This window comes from Pseudophryne corroboree, chromosome 2 (genome assembly GCF_028390025.1).
Source record: "Pseudophryne corroboree isolate aPseCor3 chromosome 2, aPseCor3.hap2, whole genome shotgun sequence".
NCBI lineage: Eukaryota > Metazoa > Chordata > Amphibia > Anura > Myobatrachidae > Pseudophryne > Pseudophryne corroboree.
The window spans coordinates 70399041-70419987 of NC_086445.1; positions in this window are offsets into that span (position 1 = coordinate 70399041).

The window sequence follows — 20947 nt, forward strand, 5'->3', positions numbered from 1 at the left end:
CCGTTGAAGGTTCCGGTACCTGAAGGTGAGAGAGAGCGGCGCCTGGTGAGTACAGAGTCTACACCTGCACGGCAGCAGGCACCACCACACGCACAGCAGCCGCACCTCTCACACTTGGCGTAGTCGGCAGGATAAAAGAGACCGGATCACGGACACGATGTGGAACGCCACCAAGAAGACCTCCCTGCAGACGGCTCCGGAGAAGACTCACCCCCGGATGTGTGTGGACCAGAGCGACTGGGTGACGGTGTCTGGGGCAGACATCCTGAAGATGGTGCAGCGGTCGGTCCAGCGTGGAAAAGAAGAGCGCCGGGAGAAGGGGCGCAAGAAAGCCGCTGTGACGCCCTGCAAGAGATGTCGGCAGACAGGGCACTTTGCCAGCGAGTGCACTTGGCGAGAGACGTCCCCAAAGAAGGTGGTCCAGGAAGCGGACCGAAGACGTCAGCAGGGCCAAGTGAAGAAGGAGTCCCGATGTTTGCTCTGCGGAAACTACGGGCATGAGCACAACAGTTGTCCTTGGGACGAAGAGTTGAGCGAAGACGAGGTTGATTCCCGGTGTGAAAGCTGTGGAGATCCCCGACATCGGCTCCTGGAATGTCCATGGACTGAAGACAGGACGGACTACGAGGCCACGGTGAAGCAGATGACGGAGTCTCGTCATCAGCTTTGGGACCGGGTGGCTGCAGAGCCTGTGTGTGCGCTCTGCGAGGCGAGAGGACATGCGCTTCCCGATTGTCCGTGGAATGAAGACCGGATGATTGCGGATGGTCACGCCCAGAGATGGGAGGAGGAAACCAGGGAAATGGAGCGGAAGACCCTGCTTGAAGGTAGTTCGCAGGTACCCATTTCCTCTGAGCCAGAACCAACGGGTGAAGATTCCCCAGTGAAGGAGGTGGACCAGGAACCCGTCTTGGAGAAGGTGGCAGTGGCCCTCCCTTGTTGGAAGTGTCGGCGACCAGGACATGCGGCCAGTGAGTGCCCCTGGGAAGATGCTGCGGACCTACTCTGTCCCAAGAAAGTGACCCCAGTAAGGCAGAATCCTTTCCCGCATGAGGCGGAGGTGGACGACTGGGAGGTGAAGAGACCACGCTGCGAAGAAAAGCGTGAAGACCCAGTGACGGAGACGTCCGGAATCTACCCGCGATGGAACCGTCCACGTCCAGGACGTGCGGAACAGGAGTGTCCTGGGTACCAAAAGATGCCAGCGGAAGCGAAGGTGTACGCTGAGGAAGTCACGATGCCAGCGGAAGCGAAGGAGTACGCTGAGGAAGAAGAGATGCCAGCGGAAGCGAAGGAGTACGCTGAGGAAACAGAGGTGCCAGCGGAAAGGAAGAAGTACGCTGAGGAGGAAAATAATACCCCAGTCCAGATATCGGAGGAAGACTCGGACTACGGTGAGCTGTCCGCCGACGAATCCCTCCCAGAACAGATGGAGGACGACTCTGGCATCGGAAGCGCCGACGAGAGTGACTGGCAGGATCGGGTGGAGTCATGCTCCCAGTTGAATGCCCTCCGCGAAAAGGAGGAGATAGTCCTGGAGCAAGAGTACCTGCCGGGAGTGCCGAAATGGACGGATGTACGGGGACAGGATCGTGATGCCGTGGGAGGACCCGTTCCAGAGGAAGACACAGGACCTTTGGAGATGCCCCACGAGGAAATGCAACATATGGTGGCTGTTGCCCGGGAGGAAACGGATGCCCCGGAGGATTCCGCTGTTGGATGGTGGTCGATACCACACCCGGAAGACAGGGACAAAGCCACAGACGATAACGGAGGTCAAGAGTGGGTGACTGTTGTCCCCGTGGAAGATTCCCCTTGGTGGCCAACGTCGAGCGACCGTGAGGAGATGCCACTCCCCCAGAGGATCCGCCGATGGAGGTCAGGACGTAAGAGGAACCCGGAGCTGGAGGTGGAAGGATGTGGGGTCACAGCCTGTCCGGGCTGGACCCTCGAACACAACCTCGCCGAAGGGACCTCGGAATTCCCTGACCCGCGGACAATGGACGTCGTGAGGAACTTTGTAGGGACTACAAAGGAAAAAGGGGGGGGAAATGTAGAGATGTGCCCTGTGGGCACATCTGTGGTGGTGTCCCTAGCTGGGGACAGCGCTGGGGCAGCTTGTCTGTCCCCAGCGCTGGGTGCGTGGCGGCGGGTGTCCGGTGCAGGGATTACCCTTTTCCCTGCACCGGACCAGAGGCTTTTAAATCTTGGCGCCCTCCGGGAGCCAATCGCGGCTCCCGGAGCGGCAGCCAATCAGAGAGGGACGCGGCGAGCCAATCGGCGCTCGCCGCGTCATAGGCCCCGCCCCCGGCGTCTGATGTCAGACGCCGGGCGGGAGCCGAAGGGACCGCGCGCGCGGAAGAGCGCGAAGAAAGAAGACGGGCGGGAGCAGCGGAGATCGTCGGCGCGCAGGAGCGCAGAAGATAGTCCGGCGCGGAGGAGAAGACGACGGCCGTGGGAAGAAGAGCTCCGGTGGCCGCTGAAGAGGCCGGAAGACGTCGGGCTCCGGGAAGATGTCCAGCGGCGGCTGGACGCGGCGAAGAGACGGCGGCGCCGCTGGCCAGGACGGGCCAGCGGCAGAAGAATGCATCCAGGCCGAGAAGGCTGCAGTGGTGGGAAGCAATTGAGCTGTGCAGTTCCCCACTGCAGCCTTCTCCACCGCAGGTAGGCCCTTCTAAGGTGCCCCCTTCTCTCCTCCCTAGACCACCGGGTGTTCGGGCATTAGGCCCGTGGGCAGAGTCAGGCCCTCTCGGCCTGTGGGCATTCAGTCGGGCCCTCCCGGCCCGTGGTCACAAGCGTGGTCGGCTCTCTGGGTCCAAGGCCACGTGCAGCCGGGGTTCCACCCGGCCCGTGGCCCAAGTACCCAGACCCGACCACATTGATAGGGGGTTTGGGCATTAGGTCCAAGCCACCTCAAAGCGCCGCAGTAGGCGGGCACTAGGCCCGGGGGCAGTTCAGGCATTAGGCCTGTGGGGACGTTAGAGGGCAGTAGGCCCTAGTGTAATTGTGGCCAATTAGGGATACATTAAGGTGACCTTGGGCACAAGGCCCAGGTCACCCAACGGGCAGCAAGTTAGGCGGGCGCTAGGCCTGTGGGCGAAGTCGGGCCTGCGGCCTGTGTGCAGTTAGGGGGCGCTAGGCCCAGTGAATAAGAGCCCCGAGGTGAGTACAGGTGGCCCTGGGCACTAGGCCCAGGCCACCCCGAGGTATTTAGGAAGGCAGAGCTGAGGCCCACATGAGGGAAGGCACAGGAGGTGGGTAGGCCGTGCGGTGCCCACCCCCGTCCAGCGGCAGGTAGGGATTAAAAAGGGACAGCACTGTTTTATATTGTATTTCCGATGTGTGTTGTTACCGTGCAGGGTGAATTGCTGTTATAATGTTTGTGCATAGTTATGTCGCACCACACCCACAGAGCTAGTTTGAGGGCTCTGCCGTTATAGTTAGTATAGGGTGTGACACTAGGTCTAGTTAGGCCCTGCACGGCTGTTTCTTTCTTTTGCCTCCTTACAGGGACCTGTACTGGAGAAGATCGGAGTACCGGAGTGTAAGACGGTGAGTAACCACGGTCTGAGTGTTTGGTTGTGTTCCTTTCTATCTCCCTTCCTTCAGGGCAACGGTGAGCCTTGCACGGCTGTGCAAGGCGGAATTTCCACCTGGTGCGAAAGTGCCGATAGGTGAAATTCGGGCTCTGAGGCGGACGCCAATGATGACCCCCACCTAGCCCGAAAGCACTATTTTTCTAGAGGTCGGAGGGCGTTTCGGTCCACAGGTAGGAGGACGGCACTCAGCAATCTCTTTCCTCCTAGGTCGTCGTGTCCGGGTCCGACGGAAGAGTTGCCAGGTCCGTTGAAGGTTCCGGTACCTGAAGGTGAGAGAGAGCGGCGCCTGGTGAGTACAGAGTCTACACCTGCACGGCAGCAGGCACCACCACACGCACAGCAGCCGCACCTCTCACACTGGGATTTCCTTCCTCTCAAATTTTCACGTTGTATGTTCATGAAAGAAAACACAGAATATACACCCCGATCCTCGTGTATTATTGTGAGGTATATTGGATATTCACTCTATATAGTTCCCCAAAAGCCAAAGAAATAATGACGGGGAACCCCCCCTTCCAAAACACTTACAACAGTGCAGAGGGAAACACACGTGTAAAGCTGATCTTTATGGTCATTCATTCAAACCCATGTGTGCAAAGAATACCGGGGTTGCCCCCTTCTTATAACACTCACGATTTCACTGATATATGTTGTGCACGTAAGGTGGGTCTTTTATCTTCTCCACGCCTTAATCTAGAAAGGCCATGCACTTTTTTCCTCCAAAAGAAATATATAGGAGAAGGATGTCGTGATAAAAATCCTTTTTAATAACAAACAGACATCAAATAAAAGCAAAGGATGATCCTACCCAAGTGGATAAAGGTGACAGGTGTTGTGCAGAAATAACGGGGCCCCGTTAGTCTGATCTCCTTTAGTTCCCACAAGGGTGAATCTAGTCGTCCAGTGCAGGCCTCTCCACCAACGCGTTTCGACCCGTGCCAGGGTCTTTGTCAAGGTGTGAGAGTTACCTGCATTTTAATCCTTATATACCCCACTAATGATGCATTCATTTCAGGTGTTCTCCCTAGAGAACCTCCACCAAGAATCTGTATACCTAATTACCTAATCTATACATTAATGGATCTCTCTATTTCCTATACATGGTCCAGACCGCGGGTGACTTCCGGTCTTCCGATACCGGAAGTGATGTAATCGCCCTGCTCCAAGTCTCATTATACTGTCCATGGATTCCCCTCCTCTTCTCTCATGGAAGTGACGTCATTCCACGACGTCCGGCCGTCCACTGGTCGTCTTAGCTGTTCTCGCCTTCACAAAAAATGGTCGTTCCCGGACTTCCGCCTCTGTCACACCTCACTTCCTGTCCCTCCGTTCTGCACATATCGATATCCTCTGTCCTGGCTTCTTGGTTCCATGGTGTTAAAATGTGCTTCCCCTTCATTCCATCTAAAACAGATGCAGTATGTATAATCCATATCCAAAACATCTGATAAATACAATCCCGATACTGATATAACAATAAAGGTCATCATAATGCTAAAAATGTACATATACTTATAAAAACTATAAAAATTATAAAAACCACTTGACCTCGAAATCTTGATTTAACCCTGTTGGTACCAAAGTTTTAAACGTGTGTATAAGTTGCATTTCTGACTTTGCTAGACGAACAGTGGTATTTTTATCCCTTTCTGTGGGTTTAAAATGTTTAATCCCAAAAAAGCCCTTTATATGGCTTACAGAACAGTTATGCACAGTTTTAAAATGTGCCGACAAAGAGTGCGTCTCAAGCCCATGAACACCAGGTTCGCCCCAAGCTATGCCAACATATTCTTAGGACTCTGGGAGGAGGAGTCCGTGTGGCATAGTGAATTTGGGGCGGACTTGGTGCTATGGTCACGTTACATAGACGATATTTTTTTTATATGGAAAGGGAGCAAAGACAGGCTGGATGAATTCTGTACATATTTAAATACCAATGATCTCAACATCAAATTAACATTTGAGATTGAAACAGAGAAAATATTTTTTTTGGATATTACTATCTATATTAAGGAAAATAATATATGTACACAAACATATCAGAAACCGACAGATTATTCCTCATATATATATATGCTGACAGTTACCACCATAAGAACTGGTTAAACTCCATTCCAGAAGGACAGTTTAAGAGACTTAGACGCAACTGTACTGAAGATAGAGTTTTTGACCTTCAAGCAGAGAACATGAAAAAGTCCTTCCTTTCATGTGGATATGATAAGAATCAGGTGGAGAAAGGCTTAGATGCAGCAGTAAATATAAACAGATTTATTGTGCATAGACAAAAAGACAAAAAAGAAAAGTAATGAGTTCCAATGGGCGTTTATTACAAACTATAATGCCCAACATAGAGAGATTGAAAAAGTCTTTAGGAGACACTGGACTACGTTAAAATTAGATCCGGTCATAGGACCTCACTTGCCAAATAAACCAGTACATATCTATAGGAAGGCGGCCAACATCAAATCACAATTAGTTAAAAGCATACATTCGGAGGCTAAACGACCCGGTTATAATAGATCGAAGGGCTTCTATAGATGCAGTAATTTTATCGGGTGTCGGAATATCAGTGGAGGAACCACATCAAAATATGAAACTATTTTGATTAATGCACGGGAATTTAAGATAACAGAATTTATCACATGTAACACCGCTAATGTGATTTACACCATAGTCTGCGACTGTGATAAATTCTATATTGGCCGGACTTCAAGACCGATTAAGGTCCAACTTGGAGAGCATCTGAGGAACATAAAAAATGGGCTTGAGACGCACTCTTTGTCGGCACATTTTAAAACTGTGCATAACTGTTCTGTAAGCCATATAAAGGGCTTTTTTGGGATTAAACATATTAAGCCCACAGAAAGGGATAAAAATACCACTGTTCGTCTAGCAAAGTCAGAAATGCAACTTATACACACGTTTAAAACTTTGGTACCAACAGGGTTAAATCAAGATTTCGAGGTCAAGTGGTTTTTATAATTTTTATAGTTTTTATAAGTATATGTACATTTTTAGCATTATGATGACCTTTATTGTTATATCAGTATCGGGATTGTATTTATCAGATGTTTTGGATATGGATTATACATACTGCATCTGTTTTAGATGGAATGAAGGGGAAGCACATTTTAACACCATGGAACCAAGAAGCCAGGACAGAGGATATCGATATGTGCAGAACGGAGGGACAGGAAGTGAGGTGTTACAGAGGCGGAAGTCCGGTAACGACCATTTTTTGTGAAGGCGAGAACAGCTAAGACGACCAGTGGACGGCCGGACGTCGCGGAATGACGTCACTTCCATGAGAGAAGAGGAGGGGAATCCATGGACAGTATAATGAGACCTGGAGCAGGGCGATTACATCACTTCCGGTATCGGAAGACCGGAAGTCACCCGCGGTCTGGACCATGTATAGGAAATAGAGAGATCCATTAATGTATAGATTAGGTAATTAGGTATACAGATTCTTGGTGGAGGTTCTCTAGGGAGAACACCTGAAATGAATGCATCATTAGTGGGGTATATAAGGATTAAAATGCAGGTAACTCTCACACCTTGACAAAGACCCTGGCACGGGTCGAAACGCGTTGGTGGAGAGGCCTGCACTGGACGACTAGATTCACCCTTGTGGGAACTAAAGGAGATCAGACTAACGGGGCCCCGTTATTTCTGCACAACACCTGTCACCTTTATCCACTTGGGTAGGATCATCCTTTGCTTTTATTTGATGTCTGTTTGTTATTAAAAAGGATTTTTATCACGACATCCTTCTCCTATATATTTCTTTTGGAGGAAAAAAGTGCATGGCCTTTCTAGATTAAGGCGTGGAGAAGATAAAAGACCCACCTTACGTGCACAACATATATCAGTGAAATCGTGAGTGTTATAAGAAGGGGGCAACCCCGGTATTCTTTGCACACATGGGTTTGAATGAATGACCATAAAGATCAGCTTTACACGTGTGTTTCCCTCTGCACTGTTGTAAGTGTTTTGGAAGGGGGGTTTCCCCGTCATTATTTCTTTGGCTTTTGGGGAACTATATAGAGTGAATATCCAATATACCTCACAATAATACATGAGGATCGGGGTGTATATTCTGTGTTTTCTTTCATGAACATACAACGTGAAAATTTGAGAGGAAGGAAATCCCAGATTCACCGCTTCAAGAATAAAAGGGAAGTGTATTGTCACATTGTGAGCGCCTAAAGCGCAATATTCGTTTTTTGTTATATACTTGCTTTCTGTGGAAGTATATTGTCACATTGTGAGCGCCTAAAGTGCAATATTTGTTTTTTGTTAGATCCCACTGAAAGATCCGTGCATGGAACCTTCCGAACGGAATTGCTTCGTAAGAAGCTACCATCTTTCCCAGGTCTCGCGTGCAGTGGTGCACCGACACCTGTTTTGGTCTTAGGAGGTCTCTGACTAGCGATGACAACTCCTTGGCCTTCTCCTCCGGGAGAAACACCCTTTTCTGTTCTGTGTCCAGAACCATCCCCAGGAACAATAGACGTGTTGCAGGAACCAGCTGCGACTTTGGAATATTCAGGATCCAGCGGTGCTGTTGTAGCACCTGCCGAGCAAGTGCTACTCCGATCAACAACTGTTCCTTGGACCTCGCCTTTATCAGGAGATCGTCCAAGTACGGGATAATTATAATTCCATTTTTTCGCAGGAGTATCATCATTTCGGCCATTACCTTGGTAAACACCCTCGGTGCCGTGGACAGACCAAACGGCAGCGTCTGGAATTGGTAATGACAGTCTTGTACCACAAATCTGAGGTACTCCTGGTGAGGAGAGTAAATGGGGACATGCAGGTAAGCATCCTTGATGTCCAGTGATACCATGTAATCCCCTTCCTCCAGGCTTGAGATAACCGCCCTGAGCGATTCCATCTTGAACTTGAACCGTTTTATATATGTGTTCAAAGATTTTAAATTTAAAATGGGTCTCACCGAACCGTCCGGTTTCGGTACCACAAACATTGTGGAATAGTAACCCCTTCCTTGTTGAAGGAGGGGTACCTTGACTATCACCTGCTGCGAATACAGCTTGTGAATTGCCTCTATCACAGCCTCCCTGTCCAAGGGAGACGTTGGCAAGGCAGATTTTAGGAAACGGCGAGGGGGAGACGTCTCGAATTCCAGCTTGTATCCCTGAGACACTACTTGTAGAATCCAGGGATCCACCTCTGAGCATGCCCACTGATCGCTGAAGCACTTGAGATGGGCCCCCACCGCACCTGGCTCCGCCAGCGGAGCCCCAGCGTCATGCTGTGGACTTAGCGGAAGCGGGGGAGGACTTTTGTTCCTGGGCACTGGCTGTATTTTGCAGCTTTTTCCCTCTACCTCTGCCTCTGGGCAGAAAGGATGCGCCTTTAACCCGCTTGCCTTTCTGGGGCCGAAAGGACTGTACCTGATAATACGGTGCTTTCTTTTGCTGTGAGGGGACATGGGGTAAAAATGCTGATTTTCCAGCTGTCGCTGTGGAAACTAGGTCCGAGAGACCATCCCCAAATAACTCCTCACCCTTGTAAGGCAAAACTTCCATGTGCCTTTTAGAATCTGCATCCCCTGTCCACTGCCGGGTCCATAAACCCCTTCTGGCAGAAATGGACAGTGCATTTATTCTAGATGCCAGCCGGCAAATATCCCTCTGTGCATCTCTCATATACAGAACCGCGTCTTTTATATGCTCTATGGTTAGCAATATAGTGTCCCTGTCTAAGGTATCAATATTTTCTGACAGGGAATCTGACCACGCAGCTGCAGCACTGCACATCCATGCTGAAGCAATAGCTGGTCGCAGTATAATGCCTGAGTGTGTATAAACAGACTTCAGGATAGCCTCCTGCTTTCTATCGGCAGGTTCCTTGAGGGCGGCCGTGTCCGGAGACGGCAGTGCCACCTTCTTTGATAGTCGTGTGAGCGCTTTATCCACCCTAGGGGGTGTCTCCCAGCGTAACCTGTCCTCTGGCGGGAAAGGGTACGCCATTAGTAACTTTTTAGAAATTACCAGTTTCTTATCAGGGGAAGCCCATGCTTCTTCACATACTTCATTTAATTCATCAGATGGGGGAAAAAATAAGAATTTACTTACCGATAATTCTATTTCTCATAGTCCGTAGTGGATGCTGGGGACTCCGTAAGGACCATGGGAATAGCGGCTCCGCAGGAGACTGGGCACATCTAAAGAAAGCTTTAGGACTATCTGGTGTGCACTGGCTCCTCCCCCTATGACCCTCCTCCAAGCCTCAGTTAGGATACTGTGCCCGGACGAGCGTACACAATAAGGAAGGATTTTGAATCCCGGGTAAGACTCATACCAGCCACACCAATCACACCGTATAACCTGTGATCTGAACCCAGTTAACAGCATGATAACAGAGGAGCCTCTGAAAGATGGCTCACAACAATAATAACCCGATTTTTGTAACAATAACTATGTACAAGTATTGCAGACAATCCGCACTTGGGATGGGCGCCCAGCATCCACTACGGACTATGAGAAATAGAATTATCGGTAAGTAAATTCTTATTTTCTCTAACGTCCTAAGTGGATGCTGGGGACTCCGTAAGGACCATGGGGATTATACCAAAGCTCCCAAACGGGCGGGAGAGTGCGGATGACTCTGCAGCACCAAATGAGAGAACTCCAGGTCCTCCTCAGCCAGGATATCAATTTTGTAGAATTTTACAAACGTATTTGCTCCTGACCAAGTAGCTGCTCGGCAAAGTTGTAAAGCCGAGACCCCTCGGGCAGCCGCCCAAGATGAGCCCACCTTCCTTGTGGAGTGGGCATTTACAGATTTTTGGCTGTGGCAGGCCTGCCACAGAATGTGCAAGCTGAATTGTACTACAAATCCAACGAGCAATAGTCTGCTTAGAAGCAGGAGCACCCAGCTTGTTGGGTGCACACAGGATAAACAGCGAGTCAGATTTCCTGACTCCAGCCGTCCTGGAAACATATTTTCAGGGCACTGACAACGTCTAGCAACTTGGAGGCCTCCAAGTCCCTAGTAGCCGCAGGCACCACCAATAGGTTGGTTCAGGTGAGACGCTGAAACCACCTTGGGGAGAAACTGAGGACGAGTCCTCAATTCCGCCCTGTCCGAATGGAAAATCAGATAAGGGCTTTTTCAGGATAAAGCCGCCAATTCTGACACGCGCCTGGCCCAGGCCAGGGCCAACAGCATGACCACTTTCCATGTGAGATATTTTAACTCCACAGATTTAAGTGGTTCAAACCAATGTGACTTTTGGAACCCAAAACTACATTGAGATCCCAAAGTGCCACTGGAGGCACAAAAGGAGGCTGTATATGCAGTACCCCTTTTACAAACGTCTGAACTTCAGGGACTGAAGCTAGTTCTTTTTGGAAGAAAATTGACAGGGCCGAAATTTGAACCTTAATGGACCCCAATTTCAGGCCCATAGACACTCCTGTTTGCAGGAAATGTAGGAATCGACCCAGTTGAATTTCCTCCGTCGGGCCTTACTGGCCTCGCACCACGCAACATATTTTCGCCAATTGCGGTGATAATGTTTTTGCGGTTACATCCTTCCTGGCTTTGATCAGGATAGGGATGACTTCATCCGGAATGCCTTTTTTCCTTCAGGATCCGGCGTTCAACCGCCATGCCGTCAAACGCAGCCGCGGTAAGTCTTGGAACAGACAGGGTCCTTGCTGGAGCAGGTCCCTTCTTAGAGGTAGAGGCCACGGATCCTCCGTGAGCATCTCTTGAAGTTCCGGTTACCAAGTCCTTCTTGGCCAATCCAGAACCACGAATATAGTGCTTACTCCTCTCCATCTTATCAATCTCAGTACCTTGGGTATGAGAGGCAGAGGAGGGAACACATACCCTGACTGGTACACCCACGGTGTTACCAGAGCGTCTACAGCTTATTGCCTGAGGGTCCCTGGACCTGGCGCAATACCTGTCGAGTTTTTAATCATGTGGAAGACTTCTGGGTGAAGTCCCCACTCTCCCGGGTGGAGGTCGTGCTGAGGAAGTCTGCTTCCCAGTTGTCCACTCCTGGAATGAATACGGCTGACAGTGCTATCACATGATTTTCCGCCCAGCGAAGAATCCTTGCAGCTTCTGCCATTGCCCTCCTGCTTCTTGTGCCACCCTGTCTGTTTACGTGGGTGACTGCCGTGATGTTGTCCGACTGGATCAACACCGGCTGACCTTGAAGCAGAGGTCTTGCTAAGCTTAGAGCATTGTAAATGTCCCTTAGCTTCAGGATATTTATGTGAAGTGATGTCTCCAGGCTTGACCATAAGCCCTGGATATTCCTTCCCTGTGTGACTGCTCCCCAGCCTCGCAGGCTGGCATCCGTGGTCACCAGGACCCAGTCCTGAATGCCTAATCTGCGGCCCTCTAGAAGATGAGCACTCTGCAACCACCACAGGAGGGACACCCTTGTCCTTGGTGACAGGGTTATCCGCTGATGCATCTGAAGATGCGATCCAGACCATTTGTCCAGCAGGTCCCACTGGAAAGTTCTTGCGTGGAATCTGCCGAATGGGATTGCTTCGTAGGAAGCCACCATTTTACCCAGAACCCTTGTGCATTGATGCACTGAGACTTGGCTCGGTTTTAGGAGGTTCCTGACTAGCTCGGATAACTCCCTGGCTTTCTCCTCCGGGAGAAACACCTTTTTCTGGACTGTGTCCAGGATCATCCCTAGGAACAGAAGACACGTCGTCGGAACTAGAGATGAGCGCCTGAAATTTTTCGGGTTTTGTGTTTTGGTTTTGGGTTCGGTTCCGCGGCCGTGTTTTGGGTTCGAACGCGTTTTGGCAAAACCTCACCGAATTTTTTTTGTCGGATTCGGGTGTGTTTTGGATTCGGGTGTTTTTTTCAAAAAACACTAAAAAACAGCTTAAATCATAGAATTTGGGGGTCATTTTGATCCCAAAGTATTATTAACCTCAAAAACCATAATTTACACTCATTTTCAGTCTATTCTGAATACCTCACACCTCACAATATTATTTTTAGTCCTAAAATTTGCACCGAGGTCGCTGTGTGAGTAAGATAAGCGACCCTAGTGGCCGACACAAACACCGGGCCCATCTAGGAGTGGCACTGCAGTGTCACGCAGGATGTCCCTTCCAAAAAACCCTCCCCAAACAGCACATGACGCAAAGAAAAAAAGAGGCGCAATGAGGTAGCTGTGTGAGTAAGATTAGCGACCCTAGTGGCCGACACAAACACCGGGCCCATCTAGGAGTGGCACTGCAGTGTCACGCAGGATGGCCCTTCCAAAAAACCCTCCCCAAACAGCACATGATGCAAAGAAAAAAAGAGGCGCAATGAGGTAGCTGTGTGAGTAAGATTAGCGACCCTAGTGGCCGACACAAACACCGGGCCCATCTAGGAGTGGCACTGCAGTGTCACGCAGGATGTCCCTTCCAAAAAACCCTCCCCAAACAGCACATGACGCAAAGAAAAAAAGAGGCGCAATGAGGTAGCTGTGTGAGTAAGATTAGCGACCCTAGTGGCCGACACAAACACCGGGCCCATCTAGGAGTGGCACTGCAGTGTCACGCAGGATGGCCCTTCCAAAAAACCCTCCCCAAACAGCACATGACGCAAAGAAAAAAAGAGGCGCAATGAGGTAGCTGTGTGAGTAAGATTAGCGACCCTAGTGGCCGACACAAACACCGGGCCCATCTAGGAGTGGCACTGCAGTGTCACGCAGGATGTCCCTTCCAAAAAACCCTCCCCAAACAGCACATGACGCAAAGAAAAAAAGAGGCGCAATGAGGTAGCTGTGTGAGTAAGATTAGCGACCCTAGTGGCCGACACAAACACCGGGCCCATCTAGGAGTGGCACTGCAGTGTCACGCAGGATGTCCCTTCCAAAAAACCCTCCCCAAACAGCACATGACGCAAAGAAAAAAAGAGGCGCAATGAGGTAGCTGTGTGAGTAAGATTAGCGACCCTAGTGGCCGACACAAACACCGGGCCCATCTAGGAGTGGCACTGCAGTGTCACGCAGGATGTCCCTTCCAAAAAACCCTCCCCAAACAGCACATGACGCAAAGAAAAAAAGAGGCGCAATGAGGTAGCTGTGTGAGTAAGATAAGCGACCCTAGTGGCCGACACAAACACCTGGCCCATCTAGGAGTGGCACTGCAGTGTCACGCAGGATGGCCCTTCCAAAAAACACTCCCCAAACAGCACATGACGCAAAGAAAAAAAGAGGCGCAATGAGGTAGCTGTGTGAGTAAGATAAGCGACCCTAGTGGCCGACACAAACACCTGGCCCATCTAGGAGTGGCACTGCAGTGTCACGCAGGATGGCCCTTCCAAAAAACACTCCCCAAACAGCACATGACGCAAAGAAGAAAAAAAGAAAAAAGAGGTGCAAGATGGAATTGTCCTTGGGCCCTCCCACCCACCCTTATGTTGTATAAACAGGACATGCACACTTTAACCAACCCATCATTTCAGTGACAGGGTCTGCCACACGACTGTGACTGAAATGACGGGTTGGTTTGGACCCCCACCAAAAAAGAAGCAATTAATCTCTCCTTGCACAAACTGGCTCTACAGAGGCAAGATGTCCACCTCATCATCATCCTCCGATATATCACCGTGTACATCCCCCTCCTCACAGATTATCAATTCGTCCCCACTGGAATCCACCATCTCAGCTCCCTGTGTACTTTGTGGAGGCAATTGCTGCTGGTCAATGTCTCCGCGGAGGAATTGATTATAATTCATTTTAATGAACATCATCTTCTCCACATTTTCTGGATGTAACCTCGTACGCCGATTGCTGACAAGGTGAGCGGCGGCACTAAACACTCTTTCGGAGTACACACTTGTGGGAGGGCAACTTAGGTAGAATAAAGCCAGTTTGTGCAAGGGCCTCCAAATTGCCTCTTTTTCCTGCCAGTATAAGTACGGACTGTGTGACGTGCCTACTTGGATGCGGTCACTCATATAATCCTCCACCATTCTATCAATGTTTAGAGAATCATATGCAGTGACAGTAGACGACATGTCCGTAATCGTTGTCAGGTCCTTCAGTCCGGACCAGATGTCAGCATCAGCAGTCGCTCCAGACTGCCCTGCATCACCGCCAGCGGGTGGGCTCGGAATTCTGAGCCTTTTCCTCGCACCCCCAGTTGCGGGAGAATGTGAAGGAGGAGATGTTGACAGGTCGCGTTCCGCTTGACTTGACAATTTTGTCACCAGCAGGTCTTTCAACCCCAGCAGACCTGTGTCTGCCGGAAAGAGAGATCCAAGGTAGGCTTTAAATCTAGGATCGAGCACGGTGGCCAAAATGTAGTGCTCTGATTTCAACAGATTGACCACCCGTGAATCCTTGTTAAGCGAATTAAGGGCTGCATCCACAAGTCCCACATGCCTAGCGGAATCGCTCCCTTTTAGCTCCTTCTTCAATGCCTCCAGCTTCTTCTGCAAAAGCCTGATGAGGGGAATGACCTGACTCAGGCTGGCAGTGTCTGAACTGACTTCACGTGTGGCAAGTTCAAAGGGCATCAGAACCTTGCACAACGTTGAAATCATTCTCCACTGCACTTGAGACAGGTGCATTCCACCTACTATATCGTGCTCAATTGTATAGGCTTGAATGGCCTTTTGCTGCTCCTCCAACCTCTGAAGCATATAGAGGGTTGAATTCCACCTCGTTACCACTTCTTGCTTCAGATGATGGCAGGGCAGGTTCAGTAGTTTTTGGTGGTGCTCCAGTCTTCTGTACGTGGTGCCTGTACGCCGAAAGTGTCCCGCAATTTTTCTGGCCACCGACAGCATCTCTTGCACGCCCCTGTCGTTTTTAAAAAAATTCTGCACCACCAAATTCAAGGTATGTGCAAAACATGGGACGTGCTGGAATTTGCCCATATTTAATGCACACACAATATTGCTGGCGTTGTCCGATGCCACAAATCCACAGGAGAGTCCAATTGGGGTAAGCCATTCCGCGATGATCTTCCTCAGTTGCCGTAAGAGGTTTTCAGCTGTGTGCGTATTCTGGAAAGCGGTGATACAAAGCGTAGCCTGCCTAGGAAAGAGTTGGCGTTTGCGAGATGCTGCTACTGGTGCCGCCGCTGCTGTTCTTGCGGCGGGAGTCCATACATCTACCCAGTGGGCTGTCACAGTCATATAGTCCTGACCCTGCCCTGCTCCACTTGTCCACATGTCCGTGGTTAAGTGGACATTGGGTACAACTGCATTTTTTAGGACACTGGTGAGTCTTTTTCTGACGTCCGTGTACATTCTCGGTATCGCCTGCCTAGAGAAGTGGAACCTAGATGGTATTTGGTAACGGGGGCACACTGCCTCAATAAATTGTCTAGTTCCCTGTGAACTAACGGCGGATACCGGACGCACGTCTAACACCAACATAGTTGTCAAGGACTCAGTTATCCGCTTTGCAGTAGGATGACTGCTGTGATATTTCATCTTCCTCGCAAAGGACTGTTGAACAGTCAATTGCTTACTGGAAGTAGTACAAGTGGGCTTACGACTTCCCCTCTGGGATGACCATCGACTCCCAGCGGCAACAACAGCAGCGCCAGCAGCAGTAGGCGTGACACGCAAGGATGCATCGGAGGAATCCCAGGCAGGAGAGGACTCGTCAGAATTGCCAGTGACATGGCCTGCAGGACTATTGGCATTCCTGGGGAAGGAGGAAATTGACACTGAGGGAGTTGGTGGGGTGGTTTGCGTGAGCTTGGTTACAAGAGGAAGGGATTTACTGGTCAGTGGACTGCTTCCGCTGTCACCCAAAGTTTTTGAACTTGTCACTGACTTATTATGAATGCGCTGCAGGTGACGTATAAGGGAGGATGTTCCGAGGTGGTTAACGTCCTTACCCCTACTTATTACAGCTTGACAAAGGGAACACACGGCTTGACACCTGTTGTCCGCATTTCTGGTGAAATACCTCCACACCGAAGAGCTGATTTTTTTGGTATTTTCACCTGGCATGTCAACGGCCATATTCCTCCCACGGACAACAGGTGTCTCCCCGGGTGCCTGACTTAAACAAACCACCTCACCATCAGAATCCTCCTGGTCAATTTCCTCCCCAGCGCCAGCAACACCCATATCCTCCTCATCCTGGTGTACTTCAACACTGACATCTTCAATCTGACTATCAGGAACTGGACTGCGGGTGCTCCTTCCAGCACTTGCAGGGGGCGTGCAAATGGTGGAAGGCGCATGCTCTTCACGTCCAGTGTTGGGAAGGTCAGGCATCGCAACCGACACAATTGGACTCTCCTTGTGGATTTGGGATTTCAAAGAACGCACAGTTCTTTGCGGTGCTTTTGCCAGCTTGAGTCTTTTCAGTTTTCTAGCGAGAGGCTGAGTGCTTCCATCCTCATGTGAAGCTGAACCACTAGCCATGAACATAGGCCAGGGCCTCAGCCGTTCCTTGCCACTCCGTGTGGTAAATGGCATATTGGCAAGTTTACGCTTCTCCTCCGACAATTTTATTTTAGGTTTTGGAGTCCTTTTTTTACTGATATTTGGTGTTTTGGTTTTGACATGCTCTGTACTATGCCATTGGGCATCGGCCTTGGCAGACGACGTTGCTGGCATTTCATCGTCTCGGCCATGACTAGTGGCAGCAGCTTCAGCACGAGGTGGAAGTGGATCTTGATCTTTCCCTAATTTTGGAACCTCAACATTTTTGTTCTCCATATTTTAATAGGCACAACTAAAAGGCACCTCAGGTAAACAATGGAGATGGATGGATTGGATACTAGTATACAATTATGGACGGGCTGCCGAGTGCCGACACAGAGGTAGCCACAGCCGTGAACTACCGCACTGTACTGTGTCTGCTGCTAATATATAGACTGGTTGATAAAGAGATAGTATACTCGTAACTAGTATGTATGTATAAAGAAAGAAAAAAAAACCACGGTTAGGTGGTATATACAATTATGGACGGGTTGCCGAGTGCCGACACAGAGGTAGCCACAGCCGTGAACTACCGCACTGTACTGTGTCTGCTGCTAATATATAGACTGGTTGATAAAGAGATAGTATACTCGTAACTAGTATGTATGTATAAAGAAAGAAAAAAAAACCACGGTTAGGTGGTATATACAATTATGGACGGGCTGCCGAGTGCCGACACAGAGGTAGCCACAGCCGTGAACTACCGCACTGTACTGTGTCTGCTGCTAATATATAGACTGGTTGATAAAGAGATAGTATACTCGTAACTAGTATGTATGTATAAAGAAAGAAAAAAAAACCACGGTTAGGTGGTATATACAATTATGGACGGGCTGCCGAGTGCCGACACAGAGGTAGCCACAGCCGTGAACTACCGCACTGTACTGTGTCTGCTGCTAATATATAGACTGGTTGATAAAGAGATAGTATACTCGTAACTAGTATGTATGTATAAAGAAAGAAAAAAAAACCACGGTTAGGTGGTATATACAATTATGGACGGGCTGCCGAGTGCCGACACAGAGGTAGCCACAGCCGTGAACTACCGCACTGTACTGTGTCTGCTGTTAATATATAGACTGGTTGATAAAGAGATAGTATACTCGTAACTAGTATGTATGTATAAAGAAAGAAAAAAAAACCACGGTTAGGTGGTATATACAATTATGGACGGGCTGCCGAGTGCCGACACAGAGGTAGCCACAGCCGTGAACTACCGCACTGTACTGTGTCTGCTGCTAATATATAGACTGGTTGATAAAGAGATAGTATACTCGTAACTAGTATGTATGTATAAAGAAAGAAAAAAAAAACACGGTTAGGTGGTATATACAATTATGGACGGGCTGCCGAGTGCCGACACAGAGGTAGCCACAGCCGTGAACTACCGCACTGTACTGTGTCTGCTGCTAATATATAGACTGGTTGATAAAGAGATAGTATACTCGTAACTAGTATGTATGTATAAAGAAAGAAAAAAAAACCACGGTTAGGTGGTATATACAATTATGGACGGGCTGCCGAGTGCCGACACAGAGGTAGCCACAGCCGTGAACTACCGCACTGTACTGTGTCTGCTGCTAATATATAGACTGGTTGATAAAGAGATAGTATACTCGTAACTAGTATGTATGTATAAAGAAAGAAAAAAAAACCACGGTTAGGTGGTATATACAATTATGGACGGGCTGCCGAGTGCCGACACAGAGGTAGCCACAGCCGTGAACTACCGCACTGTACTGTGTCTGCTGCTAATATATAGACTGGTTGATAAAGAGATAGTATACTCGTAACTAGTATGTATGTATAAAGAAAGAAAAAAAAACCACGGTTAGGTGGTATATACAATTATGGACGGGCTGCCGAGTGCCGACACAGAGGTAGCCACAGCCGTGAACTACCGCACTGTACTGTGTCTGCTGTTAATATATAGACTGGTTGATAAAGAGATAGTATACTCGTAACTAGTATGTATGTATAAAGAAAGAAAAAAAAACCACGGTTAGGTGGTATATACAATTATGGACGGGCTGCCGAGTGCCGACACAGAGGTAGCCACAGCCGTGAACTACCGCACTGTACTGTGTCTGCTGCTAATATATAGACTGGTTGATAAAGAGATAGTATACTCGTAACTAGTATGTATGTATAAAGAAAGAAAAAAAAAACACGGTTAGGTGGTATATACAATTATGGACGGGCTGCCGAGTGCCGACACAGAGGTAGCCACAGCCGTGAACTACCGCACTGTACTGTGTCTGCTGCTAATATATAGACTGGTTGATAAAGAGATAGTATACTCGTAACTAGTATGTATGTATAAAGAAAGAAAAAAAAACCACGGTTAGGTGGTATATACAATTATGGACGGGCTGCCGAGTGCCGACACAGAGGTAGCCACAGCCGTGAACTACCGCACTGTACTGTGTCTGCTGCTAATATATAGACTGGTTGATAAAGAGATAGTATACTCGTAACTAGTATGTATGTATAAAGAAAGAAAAAAAAACCACGGTTAGGTGGTATATACAATTATGGACGGGCTGCCGAGTGCCGACACAGAGGTAGCCACAGCCGTGAACTACCGCACTGTACTGTGTCTGCTGCTAATATATAGACTGGTTGATAAAGAGATAGTATACTCGTAACTAGTATGTATGTATAAAGAAAGAAAAAAAAACCACGGTTAGGTGGTATATACAATTATGGACGGGCTGCCGAGTGCCGACACAGAGGTAGCCACAGCCGTGAACTACCGCACTGTACTGTGTCTGCTGCTAATATATAGACTGGTTGATAAAGAGATAGTATACTCGTAACTAGTATGTATGTATAAAGAAAGAAAAAAAAACCACGGTTAGGTGGTATATACAATTATGGACGGGCTGCCGAGTGCCGACACAGAGGTAGCCACAGCCGTGAACTACCGCACTGTACTGTGTCTGCTGCTAATATATAGACTGGTTGATAAAGAGATAGTATACTCGTAACTAGTATGTATGTATAAAGAAAAAAAAAAAAACCACGGTTAGGTGGTATATACAATTATGGACGGGCTGCCGAGTGCCGACACAGAGGTAGCCACAGCCGTGAACTACCGCACTGTACTGTGTCTGCTGCTAATATATAGACTGGTTGATAAAGAGATAGTATACTCGTAACTAGTATGTATGTATAAAGAAAGAAAAAAAAACCACGGTTAGGTGGTATATACAATTATGGACGGGCTGCCGAGTGCCGACACAGAGGTAGCCACAGCCGTGAACTACCGCACTGTACTGTGTCTGCTGCTAATATATAGACTGGTTGATAAAGAGATAGTATACTCGTAACTAGTATGTATGTATAAAGAAAGAAAAAAAAACCACGGTTAGGTGGTATATACAATTATGGACGGGCTGCCGAGTGCCGACACAGAGGTAGCCACAGCCGTGAACTACCGCACTGTACTGTGTCTGCTGCTAATATATAGACTGGTTGATAAAGAGATAGTATACTCGTAACTAGTATGTATGTATAAAGAAAGAAAAAAAAAACCACGGTTAGGTGGTATATACAATTATGGACGGGCTGCCGAGTGCCGACACAGAGGTAGCCACAGCCGTGAACTACCGCACTGTACTGTGTCTGCTGCTAATATATAGACTGGTTGATAAAGAGATAGTATACTCGTAACTAGTATGTATGTATAAAGAAAGAAAAAAAAAACCACGGTTAGGTGGTATATACAATTATGGACGGGCTGCCGAGTGCCGACACAGAGGTAGCCACAGCCGTGAACTACCGCACTGTACTGTGTCTGCTGCTAATATATAGACTGGTTGATAAAGAGATAGTATACTCGTAACTAGTATGTATGTATAAAGAAAGAAAAAAAAAACACGGTTAGG